Source organism: Muscardinus avellanarius (genome assembly GCF_963383645.1).
Source record: "Muscardinus avellanarius genome assembly, chromosome: X".
Lineage (NCBI taxonomy): Eukaryota > Metazoa > Chordata > Mammalia > Rodentia > Gliridae > Muscardinus > Muscardinus avellanarius.
The window spans coordinates 75257929-75278860 of NC_137792.1; the positions used below are offsets into that span (position 1 = coordinate 75257929).

The window sequence follows — 20932 nt, forward strand, 5'->3', positions numbered from 1 at the left end:
ATCTGGAGAAGTGAGAACTCTAAAGCATTGTTGGTGGGATTGCAAATTAGTGCAACCACTCTGGAAAACAATATGGAGGATCCTCAGAAGAATGGGGATGAACTTACAATTTGGTACAACAGCACCACTTCTGGGTATCTACCGAAAAGAAAGGAAACCAAACTACCAAACTAATGAATGCATATCCTTTTTTAACCTTAAAATTCCATTGTTTATTACAAATGTAAGCCCCTTGTGATGGGCTTATCGGTAGGATTTCTGGTAGCGAGCACGAGCACCAGGACCGCCATAACTTTTTGGATTCTCAGCGACCGGAATCAGCTACCAGCAGCGTCCTGTCATACTGGATGAGGATGTCCTTGATTTCCTTCTTGGAAGCCTCATCCACATATTTCTGGTAATAGGCCACCAGGGCTTTGGAGATGGACTGACGGATGGTGTATATATGGACCACATGACCACCACCCTTCACACGGACCCTGATGTCCACACCAGCAAACCGCTCCTTGCCAAAAAGCAGAACAGGCTCTAATAACTTGTACTGCAGCATGCGCGGCTTGATCATCTCCAGCGGACGCCCATTCACTTTGATGAGCCCGTTGCCTCGCTTGCAGTGCGTCAGGGCCGTGGCTGTCTTCTTGCGTCTGAACACCTGCAGGGACTGAAGCGGGCCCTTAATGCATGCATATCTATGTTCATAGCTGCACAATTCATCATTGTCAAACTATGGAACCAGCTAAGATGTCCATCAACAGATGAATGGACTACAATACTCTGGGATATATATACACAATGGAATTTTACTCAGACATAAAGAAAAACACAATTACATCATTTACAGGGAAATATGAAAAGAACTGGAAGACATTATGCCAAGTGAGATTAGTCAGTCACAAAAAAAGAAGAAATTGTATGTTTTCCCTAATATGCAAAAGCTAGGGATAAATGAGTAAGAGGAGGAACTCTAGATGAAGAAGGAGATCCTACAGAGGAGCAAATAAGGTGAACTAACTGAATGTATGGGAGGGGGGAAGATGGAAACTCTCTAAAGCACGTGATGTACTTAAACAAACATATCAAAGTCAATCACCAAGCCAAGCATGAGAAGAAGGAATGAGGAGAGAATGGGATGGGGATCGGGTAAGGGGTAACTGAGTGATATGTGCATGCATGTCTCCAAAAGGTTTTTATCCCATTAAGATGCATGACTACAATGCACCAATAAAAAAATTAAAAAACATTTTGTTTCTTTTTACCTCTTATTTTGTAAATTGATGTTGGAGTTTTGGTCAATGGCAAAATTCTTGTCATCTGTGAGTAACACTGCCCTTGGTAGGCAGATCCCTGTCTTTTCTTTTTCCTCTTGGTACTGGGATTGAACTCAGGACTATTCTACCTCTAAACTACATTCCCAGCTTTTTAAATTTAAATTTAATTTTAATTTTGAGACAAGGTCTTGCTAAGTTGTCAAGGCTGACTTTGAACCTGCCATCTTCCTGTATTAGTTTCGCAAGTACTAGGATTATAGGCATGAGCCACCACACTTGGCTTCATGGCATCTTTAAAAAATATTTAACGTTTCCTTTTGTGTTGTCTAGCTATCCTCATCTGTCTTCTGCTTCTGCATGAACTTCTTTATCCTCACCACCTGCTGTCTCTTTGAACTAGCTGCCACAACCTCATCTTTGTCACCCTCATCGTCTTTCCTCTCTCCTTCCTTGTTACCTGTTTCCTACTCCCCCCTCTCCTTAGCATTCTCATTAGCAGGGACAACACTGGTTCTTTATTTAGTTTAGTTTTTTTTTTTTTTTTTTTTTTTTTGGTGGTACTCGGGATGGAAGCTTTCTAATTCCAGGCTACACTCCTAGACCTATTTTATATTTTATTTAGAAATAGGGTCTCTTAAGCCAGCGCTGTATGATCCTCCTGTCTCCGCCTCCCAAGCACGAGGATTACAAGCATGCACCACCACATCTGTCTTTGTTTAGTTTTTTGAAGAGGAGCCTCCATACTGTTTTTAACAATGGCTATACCAATTTCCATTCCCACTGATAGTGTATTTGTTCCTTTTTCTGTGTATCCTGGCCAGCATTTATTAATTTTTGTTTAGATAGTAGCCATTCCAGCTCTTCTTGAGGTATGCTGATTATGAAGACCTGATATTTAAAGAGTGTCTGAGAGATTTTTAATGCTCCTTTCCCTCTTATTTTTCTTTATTTCTGTTGGAAAGTAACATTTCAAAAGACCTTTCTTTAAGATCTGATATCCTTTCGTTCACTAGATGTGGCCTATTATTAAGGCTTTCTATTAAAATTTTTTATCTTTCTTACTAATCTTTTCATTTCTAAGATTTCCTGCTTGTTTCTATGTTAATATATCTATCTCCTTACTGAATTTCTCATTCAGCCTGCATTGACTTTTTATTTATTCAACTATTTGGCTGTACTCTCTTAAATTTCATTGAGCCTTTTAGAAATCAGGTTCATGATTGGAAATACTACCATAGACTATGTGTACATATGTAAATATACTAACATCAATCTCAGTAATCTATTGAAAAGGAGGGAAATGGGGAGGCAGGGGAGCACCAAGTGCTGTGCGCATTATGTCATTGTCAAAATGATTAATATTATGATGTGAGACTATAATACACCAATAAAAGGGCATTATTAAAAATAAATCATTCTTTTGAGTCTTTGTCAGGCATTTCATTCACTTTTATATCTTTGAAATCTGTTCCTAGAGAATCAGGAATGTCAATAATTTCCATATTATGCTATTTTTGTTTTTTTGTGTTTCTGTATTGATATTTGCATATCCATTGCAATGGATGTTACTTCTGCTTTTATGTATAGGCCTTCTTGGTACGTGGTTTTATCTTGATGATGTGTCCTGGGATACTGGTTTGTTACACAATGTTGGATTTGTTGGATTTATTTCCAACTTGACAGTGTGGTGTAATTTCAAGAAACTTCACCTGAGGTTAGTGGATTTGAGTACAGTATGTACTGTTTCTTCAGGTTTCATAAGAATGAGGACACTCTAGTAGTTAAAGCAGATGTGGTGTGGGCATCAAGAGTACATGGGGTATACCCTCTGTGGTTACTCCTACAGTGGGAAGAGTAGCCCTTATCAGATGATGGCAATTTCTATAGGCACTGCTGATACTGGTTTTGTTACTTAAAAGTAGTTGTGATAGTAATTTCTCTAATTGTGCTGAAGGGCCTGAAGCTCTTATCCTCTGCCTAAAATTTGTGTAGATCTTGGTGTTGCAGGGAAAGAAAGAAGTTGAAGTCACAGCTCCACTCACATGGCACACACATTTAAATTTGTCACAATATGCAATCGGATAGGGTGCAGATGCGACCAATATAGACCTGTATAGCTATAGTGTATACAAAAGCTGTGCTACTACTCTCTGTTGGTACGGGGAACTGTTTGCTCAGTAGTCAACCCAAGACTCTCCGTAGCTCTTAGCATGTGTGGATGGCTAGAACGATTTTTCTTCTTACTCTTTAAGTTAAATTTTTCACAAAAGTTTCAGCAAGACTGAGTCATGACTGGATCTGGGTACAATACTTTCAGCTGAGCTGGAAGTGTAAATCTGAGTATAAAGCCTTGGGGACCAAGCTTGTCTCCAGCAGTACAATAAAAAAGAAAACAATGAATAAAAACTAAAAAGAAAAGTAAATAAAAATTTAAGAAAAATAAAATTTTACTTTTCCATAAAGAAAAACAAAGCTATTCAGGTATGGTGCTCATCTGTAATTTCAGTATTTGGGAGTCTGAGACAGGAGAATCACAGATTTGAGGCCAGCCTCAGCAACTTAGACCCTATTTCAAAAAATAAAAAATGTCTGGGTAGAATGTCACCAGATTAAATCCCAGTACTGTAAAAAAAAAAAACAAAATAAAGTCATTTTCAGAAAAAATTAATGGAACTAGTGAGATCAGCCAGTTGTAGAAAGTCAAGGGTCATGTTTTCTTTCATGTGTGGAAGCTAGAGAAAAAAATAGGAAACCAAAGGGACTTTAGTAAACGAAAAGACGGATCAATAGAAGTGTGAAAGGGGTTTGGGAGACAGGTGGAAAGAGAAAAAAAGAAGACATGAGGAAGTAAACAGGTCAAATAATGCTATTTTCATATATGATGATATCACTACCAATCTCACTGGTATATATGGTGAAGGAGGGAGTGGGGTTGAATATGGAGGGAAACACACCAAGTTCTGTATGAATGTATGTTTGTATCAGTTTGAAGCTCACTATGATGTATAATTACAATGCACCAATAAAAGTATAAAAATAAAAGTAAGATTTTAAAACAAATATAAAAACAACAATGATTGCCCTTCCTATTGAAGTTCTCAAATGAGCTAGCACCTATGTGGTGCAAAGCTTCTCTCTAATAGGTACTCTTTGGAATTTCTTAGATAAAAGTCTGCCATGTAGGGGAAGGGTCCCCAGATGCCTGTGAACTTGTGGTAGGTGGGGTACAATAGGAAACATCTGATCTACATCATTCAAACTTAGTGTCCTTATGGATTGTCACACAGTCTCAAAGAGCAGGTACACAAATCTCATTCTAGAAGCAGTGCCCTCTGATCCACTCCCCATCCTCAGTTTTATAAAAAGTCACTACACTGATCTCGATAGCAACTAAATTTGTTTGCAATCCCACCAACAGTTTAGAAAAGTTCCTATTTTCTCACATTCTTGCTAACATTTATTGTTATTAGACATCATGATGATTACCATTCTAATTGGGGTTAGGTGGAATTTCAGTGTAGTCTTGATTTGCATCTCCCTGGTTGCTAAGGATGTTGGACATATTTTATGTATATATTGGCCATTTGTATCTCTTCTTTTGCGAACTATCTATTCAATTCAGTTGCCCACATCTTGATTGACTTATCTGTTTTTATAGTGTAAGGTCTGTTAAGATTTTTGTATATTTTTTATCATAGTCCTCTGTCAAAGGGGTATCTAGCAAAGATTTCCCATTCCATGTGCCTATCTCTTTAGCTTTTGATGATTTACTTTGACGTGCAGAAATTTTTAGTTTAATACCATCCTGTGTATTAATTCTTGTTTTAATTTTCTAAGCTTTTGGGGTCTTATTGAGGAAGTTTCTACCTGTGTATATATGTTGAAATGTTGAACCTATACCCTCCTGTAGTGGCTTCACAGTCTCTAGTCTAATCTTTTATTAATAATTAGTTGACTTCTGTGCAAGGTGAGAGGTAAGAATTTATTTGTTTGTTAAATATTTTTTATTGGTGCATTATAGTCATACATCTTAATGGGATAAAAAACTTGTGGAGAGGTAAAAATTTAGTTCAATTTTTCTACAACCAGTTTTCCCAAAACCATTTGTTGAAAGGCTCTCTTTTCTCCAATGTATATGTCTGGTACCTTTATCAAAAATCAATTGGCTATAAGTGTGTGGATGTTTCTGTACCTTCTATTATTTTTCACTCTTTCACTCATCTATGTGTCTGTTTTTGTGTCAATACTATGTTGGTTGGTTTGTTGTCATTTTTTTTTTTATTTTCTCTTGTTTTGTTTTAGTATAGCTCTGTGGCAAATTTGAAGTCAGAAATCATAATTCTGCTGAATGGTTCTTATTGCTGATAATTTATTTGCTTATTCTAGGTCTTTTTTTACCATATAAAATTTAGGACTGATTTTTCTAGGTCTATGAAGAATCACAGTGTTATTTTGATAGTGGTTTTATTGACTCTTTAGATCACTTTTGGTAAAATGGCCATTTTGAAAAGGTTTTTTGTGCCTATCCAAAAGTGTGAAATTTCTTTTCATTTTCCAACATATTTTTAATTTATCTCTTTAGTGTTTTATAATGTTTACTGCAGAGGTCTTTTATCTCCTTGGTTAGGTTTATTCTTGGTATTTTATTGGCTTTGGTGTTATTATGAATATGATTGGTTTCTGAAATTTTTTTCTCTGTGAATTAATGGTTGGCATATCAAAAATACTGATTTTAGGTTGATTTTATATCCTACTACTTGGCTAAATTTGTTAATCAGCTCTATTAGTTGTTTGGTTGAGTTCTTTGAGTCTTCTAGATAGAGGATCAAGTCATCTGCAAATAAAGAAAATTTTAGTTTTTTTATTCCTTTGATATTCTTCTCTTGTTTTAATGCTCTGATGAGACTTAAGAGTCTCATCAAGTAAGATTAAGTAAGACTTAATAATTAAGACTTAAGAGTCTTGAGTTTTAATCATTAAGACTTCATCATTAAGTAAGACAATCTTAATTATTAAGTTTTAATCATTAAGTAAAATTTAAAAGTCTTAAGACTTAAGAGTCTCAAAGATTATATGGAAAAGAAATGGTGATAGTGGGCATCCTTGACTTGTTCTTGATTTTAAACTGAATTTCTGCAGTTTTTTCCATCCAATATGATGTTGGCTTTGGGTTTATTGTATATTGCCTTAATGGTGTTGATATGTGTTCCTTCTATGCTTATTTTCTGCAGTTTTATTTAACATGAATGGGTGCTGTCTTTTGTCAAATGCTTTTTTAGAATCTATTGAGATGATCATATGATTTATGTTCTTAGTTCTATTTATTTGGTTAATAACATATATTGATTTGCATATGTTGAACCAGCCTTGCTTTCCTGAAATAAAACCAACTTGGTCATGGTGTACATTTTTTGGTATGGTTTTGAATGTTCATGGCTAGTTTAGATTTTTTGCATCTATGTTCATCAATGATGTTGGTCTGCAATTTTTCTCTTGATTTTTCATGGATGTTTATCTAGTATAAAAGTGATACTGGACTCATAAAAGGTGTTTGGAAGAATTACATATCTTTCTATGTTATGGAACCACTTGTAAAGTATTTGGTTTAGTTCTTCTGTAAAGCTTTTGTAGAATTCAGCTAAAAGTTTTTCTGAATCTAAATTTTCCTTTGATAGTATGGTTTTTTATTGCTTTTTCAATGTCTTTGCTTATATTAGTCAGTTTAGGTTTTCTATGTCCTCTTGGTTCAATATAGATAGGTATTATATGCCTAGAAATATGTCAATTTCTATTTCCCAAGTGAAATTTACAAAACCTTTATAAAACCCTAATCCCAATAATCCCTAATATATTACATAAAATAGGGGACTCTCCCAAAAACATCTATGAAGCCAACATTACATTAATTTCAAAACCAAATAAAGATAGTGCAAAAAACTATAGGCCTATATCATTAATGAACTTAGATGCAAAACTGCTAAACAAAATACGAGCAACAAACATTCAAAATCACATCAAGAAAATTATACACCATGGCCAAGTAGGGTTCATCCCAGGGATACAAAGCGGGTTTAACATTTAAAAAACAATCTATGTAATTCATCACATGAACAGAACCAAAGACAATAATAACATTATCATTTCAAGATATGGTGAAAAAGCATTAAACAAATACAACAGTCATTCATGCTAAAAACACCATGGCAAATTAAAATAGAAGGTACAGAGAGGAGAATAAAATGGTGACTGTGGGACACAGAACATCTCAGTACCTGGAAAAAAGTTCAACTACCAAGTAGGCAGTGTCTTGACAAACAAAATAAATAAAGCTAACAAACCGAAACAGAAGCAGGAAGCATGGCTCAGAGCACAGCTTGGGGAATAAAAAACCCTGAAATTATACAGAACTCATTAACAGAAACACCTGAAACCCTGAAATGTAAAAACAAAGCTGTCAGAGGCAATAGAGGGGTGCAAACACTCAGAGAGTGGGTTCAAAACCTGATAATAGGATACAGAGCAAATAAAAGACATTGGAATATACTTCAGAACCTACCACAGAGAATAGACATACAAATATTATATGGGCCTGACCCTATATTCATAAATTAGTAGGACTGGGTTTTTTCATTTTTATTTTATTTTATTTGATAGTTTGTTTTTCTCTCACACTGTTGCTAGTTCTTTTATTTTATTTTTGGCCTTTCTTTTTTTCTTTTTTTTTCTTTTGTTTTTGTCTTTCATTTCTAATTGTTAGGTTTTGTAACTTGTTTTGTTACTTTATTCATGTATGTTTGTTCCTTCTACCCATTCCTTTTACAAACTTTCTCATTCTAGTCAATCTATGGTCTTCTTTCAAAACTTTTCTTTTCTTCCCTTACTATATCCCCTTGTTTAATATTAAAGGTATTTCATATCTCCATACATAAATACTCTACTAACTATAAGATTCCTACTATCTAACCTTTTCTAATTCTTTACCAGATATTACCTTGTTATACCAAAATTCTTGCTCAACCTAATCAAATTCTCTATTTTACCCTACTCCTGTACCCATCACCCCAGTTCTTCCACTATTACCCAACCCCCACCATTAATAAAAGCACTAGTTATCTGCTAACACCTCTAAATTACTAGAATTAAGATTGGATAAGACATAATAACAAAAGACAAGATGCCAATATATAAGAAGAAAAAGTCCGAGAACATGAGAATATGATAACAAGGAACACTGATGAAATAATAGAAATCATGAATATTGATCTACAAGAAATGCAAGGAGAATTATGAATCCTGATCTTCAGTATGATGAAAGGCCTCAAAGCAAGTGTACAGAAAATGAAAGAGGAAATGCAAACACTAAGAAATAATTGAAAAGAGGCCTGAAATGAAATGAAAAAAATTAATAAATGAAATGAATAAAGGAATAAAAATAAATTCTGGAAGATTTAATGAAATGAAAAACAGAATATCATTATTAGAAGACAGTTCATTCAAAATCTAAAGCACTGTCAACAGCATATAAAAATTACTACAGCAACAAAACCTAAGCATCCAACAACTATGGGACAACATGAAGTGTCCTAACTTACAAATAAAAGCCATTGAAGAAGGGATAGAGGTACAAACCAAGGGTATTTGTAATCTCTTCAGAGAAATAATTTCAGAGAATTTTACAAACATGGAAAGAGACTTGTATTTACACTTTCAGGAGACATACAAAACACCATGAAGACAAGATCAAAGAAGTACTTTCCCATGCCATATAATAATAAAAATGATCAACATAGAGGCCAAAAAAATCTTAAAAGCAATGAGAACAAGAGAACAGGTAACATATAGGGGCCAAACAATAAAAATCACCCAAGACTATACAACCCAAGTCAGAAATGCCAGGAGAGACTGGTATGATGTGATCCAGACCCTGGAAGAAAAATAATTCCACCCCAAACTGCTAAACCCAGCAAAATTATTATTCAAAATTGATGGAGAATCAAGTGTTTAAAGATAAACAGAATCTCAAAAAATTCATGAATTCAAAGACAATACTAGAAAAAATACTTAAAAAAATAAACCAAAAAGAAGAAAAAGAAGCAATTTTCAAAACTAGAGAAGAGATGAAGTTGATCAATGGGACATCTAAGTAAAGAAGAATAGCATTATACCAAACAGAAGATAGACCAGAAAATAACAGAAAAAGATCATATTTTTTTTGGTGGTAATGGGATTCCTGGAAGCCCTTCTATATCCGGGCTACACTCCCAGATCTATTTTTTTTTTTTTTGGAAACAGGGTCTCTTAAGCCAGTGTGGCTGGCTTCAAACCTGCACAATCCTCCTGTCTCGGCCTCCCAAGTGCGGGGATTACAAGCATGCACCACCACGCCCAGTGAAAAAGATCATATTTCAATAATAATTCTGAATGTCAAAGAATTTAACTCACGAATCAAAAGGCGTATACTGGCAATGTGGATTAAAAAACATAATCCAGCCAGGCATGGTGGTGCACACTTATAATCCTTGTGCTTGGGAGTCCTAGACAGGAGGATCACACAGGTTAGAAGCCACACTTGCTGGCTTAAGAGACTCTGTTTCCAAATAAAAATATAAAAAATATGTGTCTGGGAGTGTAGCCTGGAGGTAGAAGGGTTTCAGGAACCCCAGTACCATCAAAAATAATCAAAATATATACTTTTTGCAAGAAACTTACCTTATAGCCAAAGATATTCATAGACTCAAAGTGAAATGATGAAAAACATATATCATGCTAGTGGAGAACAAAAGCAGGCAGGGGTAGTAATGCTGATATCCAACAAAACAGACTTTAAGCTAAAGCACATAAAAAGAGACAAAGCAGGACACTTTCTTCTATTAAAAGGAACAATCCACAAAAAAATATAATGATAGTAAATGTTTATGCCCCAAATATGGGTGCAGTCACATTTGTAAGACATACCCTCCAGTACATCAGATCTCAAATACACCCAAGTATAATAATATTGGGATACTTTAACACACTTCTTACACCACTAAGTCAATCTTCAAGGCAAAAGTTGAGTAAAGAAGTTTCAGAACTGAAGAATACTATAAACCAAATGGACCTAATTGACATATGCAGAATGTTACAACCAGAAACAGCAGAATAAACATTATTCTCAGAAGCCCATGGATAATTCTTCAAAATAAATGACATTCTGGACCATAAAACAAGCACCAGCAAATTCAAAATATGTAAGATAATTCCCTGAATCTTTAAAGACAACAATGAAATGAAAGTAGAAATGAACAATAGGAAGACCAAAAGAAACTACTTAAATACATAGAGATTGAATGACATACTATTGAACAACAAGTGGGTAAGATCAGAAATTAAAGAATAACTTGAAATTTCTGGAATTAAATGAAATTAGAGACACAACTTACCAAAATATGTGGTACACTCTGAAGGAAGTGTTAAAAGGAAAGTTTATAGCATTAAGTGCCCACGTAAAAAGAACAGAGAGTCATAACATATCTCAAGGACCTAGAAAGACTGCAACAGTCTAATGTCCAAGCCAGTAGAAGGCAGAAAATTATTAAAATCAGAGCAGAAATAAATGAAATGAAAACAAAAAATCAACTTAAAGAATCAACAAAACAAAAAGCTGTGTTCTTTAAAAATATTAATATGATTGAAAAACACCTGGCAATCCTAACCAAAACAGAGAAAGAATCAATTCAAATCATTAAAATCAGGAATGAAAAAGGAGACATCCAGACAATGGGGAAATTCAAAAGATGATAAGAAACTATTTTGAAAATTTATACTCCAACAGACTGTAAAAAATAGAAGAAATCGATAGATTTCTAAGGACATATAACCTACCTAAATTGAACTAAGAGGATATAGCAAGCCTATACCAACCAATAGCAAGCAGAGAATTATAAACAGCAATAAAAATTCTACCATCAAGCCAGGTGTGGTGGCACACGCTTGTAATTCCTGTGCTTGGGAGGCAGAGATGGGAGGATTGTACAAGCTCAAAGATAGCCTCTCTGGCTTAAGAGACTCTGTTTCCAAATAAAAAAAATGGGTCTGGGAGTGTAGCCTGGAAGTAGAAGGGTTTCCAGGAACCCCAATACCAACTAAAACAAAAGTTCTGCCATCAATGAAAATCCTAGGGCATTACAGGTCTCCAGCTGAATTCTACAAAACCTTCAATGAAGGACTAATCCCAATACTTCATAACTTGTTCTGGAAATTGAAAGACATAGAAATCTCCCAAACTCCATCTCTGAGGCCAGTGTCATATTAATCCCAAAACCAAATAAAAATACCTCATCAAAAGAAAATTATAGACCAATATCCTTGATAAACATATATGCAAAAATTCTAAAAAAATACTAGGTATACAGTTTAAAACCATATCAAGAAAATTGTACACCATGACCAAGTTGGTTTCACCCCAGAAAAGGAAGGCTGCTTCAACATATGAAAATCAATGCATGTTATTCACCACATTAATAGAACTGAGAATAAAAACCACATGATCTTATCAATAGATGCTGAAAAAGCATTTGATAAAACCAAAAACTTATTTATGTTAAAAACACTGAAGCAAGTTTGAATAGAAGAAACATATTTCAATATCATGAAGGCAATATACAATAAACCCAAAGCCAACATCATATTGAATGAGATAAACTGCACGAATTCCCTCTAAAATCAGGAGCAAGACCAGGATGTCTACTATCACCACTCCTTTTCAATATAGTCCTCGAGATTCTTTCCACAACAGTAAGACAAGAGAAGGATATCAAAGGAATTCAAATAGGAAGTGAAAAATTAAAACTATCCTTATTTGCAGGTAACATGGTCCTTTACCTAGAAAACCCAAAGAACTCAACCAAAAGACTACTGGAACTACTTAACCTATTCAGCAAAGTTACAGGATGCAAAATGAATCTAAGGAAACCAGTTGCTTTTCTATATGCCAACAATGTATCCAGAATGAAAGAAATAAAGAAAACAATTCTATTCACTATAACCTCAAAACCAATAAAATACTAGGTATAAACCTAAACAAAGATACAGAAGACTCTACAATGAAAATTATAAAACAGTAAAAAAATAATCTGAAGAAGACCATGGAAGTTAAAAATATCTCTTTTGCTCATGGATAGGCAGAATAAATATAATCAAAATGGCCATTCTGATAATCTACATATTTAATGATCTACATATTTAATGCAATTTCTACCAAAATATCAACGACATTCTTCATAGTCTTAGAAAAATCAGTCATGAATTTTATATGGAGAATGAAAACACCCAAAATAGCATAAGCAATACTCAGCAATAAGAACCAGGCAGGAAGCATCAAAATCCCTGACTTCAAATTATACTATGTGCATTAGTAACAAAAACACATGGTATTGGCACAACAATAGGCATACTGACCAGTGGAACAGAATACAATGTACAGAAACAAACCCAGACACCTATAGTCAATTGATCTTTGACAAAGGGGTCTAACTCATACGCTGGAGAAAAGACAGCCTTTTCAAAAAATGGTGCTGAGAAAATTGGCAATCTATCTGTAGAAAGATGAAACTAAGTCCTTACTTTTCACCATGCACAGTAATTAATTCTAGATGGATTAAAGAATTTAGAACAGAGGCTTTGAAGCTATTAGAGGAGGACATAGGATTAACACTCCAATATATAGGCACAGGCAGTAACTTTCTAAACAAGACAGCCAAAGCACAGGAAATTAAAGCAAGAATTAACAAGTGGGATAGCATCAAACTAAAAAGTTTCTTCTCATCAAAGGAAACCATCAAGAACCTAAATAGAAAGCCTACAGAATGGGAGAATATCCTTACCAGCCACCACTAGGATAGAAGGCTAATATCCAGAATATACATAGAGCACAAAAGGGTATACACTAGCAAAACAAATAACCCAATCAAGAAATGGGCAACTGAATTTACTAGACACTTCACAAAAGAAGAGATATGAATGACCAATAGATACATGAAAAGATGTTCAACATCATTAGCCATCAGGGAGATGCAAATCAAAACTACACTGAGATTCCATCTAACCCCAATCAGAGTGGCAAGCATAAAGAAATCAAATAACAAATGCTGGTAAGGATGTGGGGAAAGAGAAACTCTTTTACACTCTTGGTGGGCGTGCAAACTAGTTCAGCCATTATGGAGATCAGTGTGGAGATTCCTTAGAAAACTGGGAATGCACCCACCATACGATCAGACTATACCACTCCTGGATATCTTTCCAAAGGGTTGAAATCAGAGAACTATAGTAATATATGCATACCCATGTTCATAGCAGCACAATTTGAAATAGCCAAAATATGGAACCAACCTAGGTCTCCATCAAGAGATGAATGGATTGCAAAATTATGGGAAATACACCCAATGGAATTCTACTAAACTATAAAAAGGTCAAAATCATGCATTCACAAGAATATGGAAAGACCTGGAGAACATTATGCTAAGTGAGATCAGCCAAGCACAGAATGAGAAGAGACATGTTTTCACTAATATAATGGAGGGAAAACCTCAGCAAAGCTGAAATGGAAGGGTAGGAGAGAAACAAGGCTGAGGTTGATTAATAGAGGATCTACATTCGAATATGTGTCAAAGTATAAATGTAGCATAGTTAACCTGGACACCTATTATTGGGAGGGGAGAAAGGGAAGTGGGAGGGAAGAGGAAAACAAGCACAATCTGAATAAGAATAAAATATAAAGAATAAGAATAAAACATAAGAATAAAAAATAAATAAATAAAAGTATATAAAATAGAAGGTACTTACTTCAGCACCATAAAAGCAATAGGCAATATTAAGTGGAGAAACACTGAAAGAAATCCCCTTAAAACAGTAATGAGACAAGGATGTCAATTATCACCACTTCTTTTCAATATATTACTTGAGACTCTAGTCAGAGCAATGAGGCAAGATTAGAAAATCAAAGAAATAGCCGGTCGTGGTGGCGCACGCTTGTAATCCCCGTGCTTGGGAGGTGGAGACAGGAGGATCGCGCAGGTTCAAAGCCAGCCACGCTGGTGTAAGAGACCCTGTTTCAAAAATATAAAATTGGTCTGGGAGTGTAGCCCGGAGGTAGAAGGGCTTCCATGAACCCCAGTACCACCGAAAAAAAAAAAAAAGAAAAGAAAAAAATACAAATAGGTAAAGAAGAACCAAAATTATCACTATTTCCAAATGGCATTATACTATACTTAGAAGACCCAACAAGCTCGTCCAAAAAGCTAATAGAACTGATCAACAATTTCAACAAAGTGTCTGTATAAAAAAATCAATCTTAATAAATGAGAAGCTTTCCTGTATTCCAGCCATAAGTCCACTGAAAAAGAAATCCAGAAAACACTTCCACTGAAGATATTCCACAAAAAATAAAATACTTAGGAATAAACCTAACCAAGATGGTAGAAGAAACCTACAAAGAAAAATATAAAATATTAAAAAAAATTGAAGTAGACATTAGAAGATGGAAGATTTTCATGTCCATGGATAAGTGGAATAAACATCAATGCAATGGCCAATCTTACAAAAATGATATACAGATTCAATATAATACCCATCAAATTACCAAGGTCATACCTCACAGACATTGAAAAATAAATTCTTAATTTTTTGTAACAATATCAACAACAACAAAAAAAACAGAATAAATAAAGTAGTTGTCAACAACAAGAATCACGCAGGAGACATAATAGTACCTTACTTCAAACTATACCACAAAGCCATAGCATTGGCACAAAAACAGATACAGACAAATGGAGCAGATGATTCAGAAAATAACCCCATACACTTACAACCAATTGATTTTTGACAAAGTGGCCAAAAACATACAGTAGAAATAAGATAGACTCTTCAGGAAATGGAGTCAGCAAAACTGGTTACCTATATGCAGAAAAAAAACCATAAACGCCACTTTTTCAACATGCATAACAGTCAATTCAAGATCAACCAAAGACTTGGAAATTAGACCAGTGAACTTTCAGCCCCTTAAAGAGGGCCAACATTTAAATTCATAGACACAGGTAAAAAAATTCTTAACAAAACCCCAAAGGCACAAGAAATTAAAAGGAGTATCAATACATGGTGTTTCATTAAACTGAAGAGCTTCTCTACAGCAAAGGAAACTATCAAGGACCTCAACAGAGAGCCCACAGAACTGAAGAACATTTTTCCAACTATTATTGCAATAGAGGAATAATATCTGGAATATACAAATAACTTAAGCAAAGAAAGAAAAAGTGTCAGAGGAAGAATTCTAGAGGAGAAAGGAGAAACTGTAGATTAGCAAATAAGACCTAATTGAGAATGGGAAAAAGAAGAAAATTCAGAAATATACATGATGTACAGTCATAAACATATAAATCAATAACCCAAACATGAGAAGGAGGGAAAGGAGAAGGGAATGGTGTGGGAATTGGGGAAGGGCTAAATGTGTGATATGTGCATGTATGTCTCTACCATCTTATACCCCCTTAAAATGTATGACTACAATGCAACAATAAAAAGTTTTTAAAAAGAAAATTAAAAAAATGAAATATTTCAACTTCTTCCACATTTTTCTATTTTATGGGAATATAAAATTTTAAAATAGTTTCTGATGATACATTGAATTTCCCCACTATCTGTGGTGATGTCTCCTTTTTCATTTTCTTTTAAAATTTTTTTCTTGGTGCATTGTAGTCACACATCTTAATGGGATACAAGATGGTGGAGGCATACATGCACACATCACCCAGTTAGCACTTATCCAGTTCCATCCCAATTTATTTCCTCTCCCCCCTTCTCATGTTTGGCTAAGTGATTGACTTCAATATGTTTGTTAATGTACATCATGAACATTAGAAAATTTTCCTCTTCCCCTCTCCCATCCCCTCATTTAGGTCACCTTATTTGCTCATCTATAAATTCTCCTTCTTCATCTATAGTTTCCTCCTATGACCCATATTCTTCCTAGCTTCTGCATATTAGGAAGAGCATCTGATTTCTAATTTTTTGTGACTGACTAATCTCACTGAGCATACTGTTCTCCAGTTCCATCCATTTCCCTGAAAGTGATGTAATTGAGTTCTTTTTGATGGCTGAGTAAAATTCCATTGTGTACATATCCCACAGTTTTGTAATCTATTCATCTGTTGATGGACATCTTGGCTGGTTCCATAGTTTGACAATTGTGAATTGTGCAGCTATGAATATAGATACACATGCATCAGTTTGGTTGGTTATTTTTTTTTATTCTTTTGGGTACATACCCAGAAGCTCTATTGCTGGATCATATGGTAAGTTTGTTTCCATTCTTCTAAGGATTCTTCATAGTTTTTCAAAGAGGTTGCCCTAATTTTCAGTCCCACCAATAGTGCATTCTCTTTCTTTTAGTTAGGTTGGCTAGTGATTTGACTATCTTGTTAATTTTTTCAAAGAACTTGCTTTGTGTTTTGTTGATCCTTTGCATTTTTAAGTTTCCTATTTCATTAATTTCTTCTTTGATTATAATTATATCCATCTACTGGCTTTGGGATTAAACTGTTCCTGTTTTTTTAGGTCCTTGAGTTGTGTCATTAGGTTGCTTGTTTGGGGTCCTGGGAGCCCTTCTACCTCTGGGCTACACTATCAGACCTATTTTTTATATTTTTATTTGGAAACAGGGTCTCTTAAGCCAGTGTGGCTGGCTTCGAACCTGTGTGATCCTCCTGTCTCTGCCTCCCAAGAGCAGGAATTACAAGCATGTCCCACCATGCCTGGCTGTAGTTTTTTATTGTTAAATTTTTATACATTTAACTTTTAACGTTGCATTTTGTGTATTTCTTGAGGTGAAGTTTCAGCTGCATGATTTTGCATGTAGCTGCCCAGTTTTCCCAGAACTATTTCATTAAAGGACTTTTCTTCTATTCCATCAATAGTGTAGGCACCCAGGTAAAACATCAGTTGATCAGAGGTATAAGGTGTACACAATGTCTTTGTGACAGTAAGAAAGTGTCATGATGATTCCTGTTACTTTTTAGTGCCTTGAAGCCAGAGCATATTGATATTACCATTTTATTCATCTTTGTAGAATTATTTTAGCTATACTTGGTCCCTTGAAATTCCACATGAATTTTAGAATCTGCCTTTCAGTTTCTATTAAGAATTAAGTTGATATTTTTACAAGGGTTGTGTTGAACCTGTGCAGTAGTTTGGGGACTATTGTAATTTTAACAGTGTTAAGTCTTCCAATAATTAACATTATTTATATAGCGTGTCCCCTACTCATACATAATGGAATTATACTCTGCCATAAATAAAGACAATTATGTCACTTACAGGAAAATGTATGGAACCAGATGATATTATACTATGTGAGATTAGTCAGTCACAAAAAAGAAGAAATTGGATGTTTTACGTAATATGTGAAAGCTAAAGAGAAGTGAGTAACAGGAAAAACTCTAAATGAAGAAGGAGATCCTATAGAGGAGCAAATAAGGCAACCTGAGGGAATGGGAAGGGAGAAGAAGGAAATTCTCTAAAGCAAATGATGTACTTAAACAAACATATCAAAGGCAATGAGTAAGCCAAGCATGGGAAGGAGGGAAGGGGAGCAAATGGAGTAGATTGGGTAAGAGCTAATTGGGTGATGTGTGCATGTATGTCTACACAAGTCTTTTATCTCATTAAGATGTATGACTGCAATGCATCAATAAAAATTTTAAAAATCTTCTAAAATTTACTTCAGCAATATTTTGTACTGTTTAATTGTATAAATTTTGTATGTTTTTATTAAATTTATTTCAAAGCATCCTATTATTTGGTTGCTATGACCAATGGAATTGTTTTAACTACATTTTATATTGTGTATTACATATGAATTTGTAAAATGATCTTGTAATCCATCAATTTTAGAGTTCCTACATTTATTTTTGGTGAAGTCTTTAGTGTCTTTTCTCTTTAACTATCTATCTACACACATGCACACACACAGAGACACATACATATGTCATGTTACAAGGAAACAGAGATAATTTTACATATTTCTTTTCAATCTGAAACATGCTTATTTTAAAATACTCTTTTGGTGTGTTGGGACTATACATTACACAGCACTTTAGTCCTCCCCAAGTTCCTACTCTTTTCCCTCTTCTTTCCATCCTTCCCATACTCAGCTGAGTGATTGATTTGATAAGTTTGTGTAAGTAAATCTTGTACGTTGAGCTGTTTCCCCCTTTTCCTCCTCTCGTATCCATCAGTTAGTTTTTGGAGTTCCTCCTATGTCCCATTTTCTTCCTAGCTTCCCCATATTAAAGAGAACACTGATTTTTTAGTTTTTGTGACTGACTAATCTCACTTAGTGTAATGCTATACAATTCCATCCATTTTTATGAAAATGACATAATTTTGGTTTTTCACCAATATTTTTTGTTGGTGTACTGTAGTCATACACCTTAATGAGGTACATGATGGTAGAGGCATGCATACACACATAATTCATTTTGACCTTACCCAGTTCTCACTCTATTCTCTCCCCCTTCCTTCTTCTCATCTTTGGCTTATTGATTAACACTAATATGTTTTTGAATGTACATTTGGGGATTTCCCTTTTCCCCTTCAAATTGCCTTACTTACTCACTTATGATTTCTCCATTTTTGTCTAGAGTTCTTCTGATGATTTACTTTCTCCCTAGCTTCCACATATTAGGAAAAACATCCCATTTTTTACTTTTTGTGATTGACTAATCTCACTTAACATAATGTTCTCCAGTTCCATTTATATTACTAAAAATGATATAATTTTGTCTGTGGTGATCTCTGTAGGCTCTACTAGGGTGCTGTGCTCTCTGGATTGTAGGTCTTTTTGCCCCTGTGACACTTGGGGCTGTATGGTAATCCATGCTTGTCTTGTGTCTAACAGCAGACTTCATTCCCACCTTTATCAGAGTGAACCATGTAGTCTTAGACATTGAGAGTCTATGGCTTACTGTGTGAGTTTCTGCTGTTGCATTGGGCATTCTCCCATGGGGATGGCTAGTTCATTCATGGTGTTATTGAGCATGCTGTGGATCTCGGTAGGACAAGGTGGGCTTGGCACCTGCTGCCACAGGTTCTAGTCAGGCATCTGGGCTGTAGGCTTCTCTGTGGGGCATGGAGGTAGATGCTGATTACTTATAATACCAATGAGCTGCAGCTGCGCACTTTGTATCAAATTGTTGGCTTGTTTTCTGAAGGTATCTGGAGGCTACAGTGCCAACAGTGTTTGGGCAGTTAGGGAAGATGGTGCTGCTTTAGCCCCTGCAGAGGCCACAGCCATTCTCCAGGATAGTTATGCAGGCTACTTTAGTGTCTTCTGTCTTCTGGCTTTTCTTTTAAAGACTTTTAATTTTTCATTGCTTTGTTTAATTTTTTACTTTTTTTTTCTCGTGTCAAGACACTGCTTTGATGGCAATAGAAATTGAGTGTCAGCATGACTGAGATTTGCTGCTTCTCTTATCCTCCTGGAAGTCCTAATTTTGTATATTTATTGACTTTTTAAAATTTAAATTTTTATTCATGCATTGTTGTTATTCATCTTAATGGGGTACAAGATGGTGGAGGCATACATGCACATATCACCCAATTAGCCATTAAACAGTTTCCACCTCATTCCTTCCCTCTCCCTACTTCTCATGTTTGACTTAATGATTGACATTGATGTTTCTTAATGTACATCATGTGCATTAGAAATTTTTCTCTTCCCCTCTCCCGTCCCCTCAGTTATGTCACCTTATTTGCTCATCTATTATTTCTTCTTTGAGTAAGTAAAGTTTCATTTTGTACATATACCATAGTTTTGTAATCCATTTTATTAATTGGTTTTCTCTGTATAATGGATTTTAAGGACTTTTTCTTTCAGTGTACTTCCTAAGAGCCTCAAGAGTCAAAGAACATAGCTACTTCAGTCAGCATGTTATTTTTACACTGAGTTCACATCATTCCACTTTAAAGGAGAGGAAGCACTTATGGTAAAACATTCAGAAAACTATTGGGGATAAAGGTTTTTAAAAGACCTGTAATTAGTGATTAACATATTATTTTTTTCAAAAATTTTATATTTTAGCTAATTTATGAGAAGGACTGCAGTAAAGGGAGTTCAATTTTTGAAATAAATTTTATGATATAGTTTGAGCTTAAAATATATTATCAAAGTTTATGCATGGAAAGCACTTCCCCAATGAAGCAAGGTTAAGAGGTAGGGCCAGGCTGGAGTTGGTGAATCCTTGTGGATGTCATCTTGGGCACTGTGTATATCCACAGATGTCCTTTCTCTCCCTGTCTGCTTTCTGCCATCAAAATGTGAGAGACTCATCTTTCTGACACCTGACTTTTCATCATGGTTTATGTCTGGGAGCCAGCCCTATGGACTGAAACTGTGAACTCTAATAAACCTTCATCTAATTTTTCATTGAGTATTTTGGTCACAGTGACAAGAAAACTGACTCAATGTCTAAACATAAGAATAGCACTAATAAGGACAACTAATATTTGATTAACATTGTATAATTTACAGAAAATTTTTGTTTATCAAAATATCTTTGATAGCAACTCTATGAAGCATCCATTTTAGAATACAGCAAGAAAAGCAACTAGAAATTTGGTTCATTAAAAAATCA

The 20932-nt window shown here is 34.9% G+C and overlaps 1 pseudogene across 1 annotated transcript; it reads right to left on the reverse strand.

Annotated features, from left to right (window-relative positions):
- Positions 1-243: 243 nt before the first annotated feature.
- Positions 244-19323, reverse strand: LOC308278952 (small ribosomal subunit protein uS9-like; annotated as a pseudogene). The gene is made up of 2 exons: positions 19265-19323; positions 244-701 (listed from the first exon to the last, which is right to left on the reverse strand). The product of its transcript is annotated as a small ribosomal subunit protein uS9-like (transcript).
- Positions 19324-20932: the final 1609 nt, after the last annotated feature.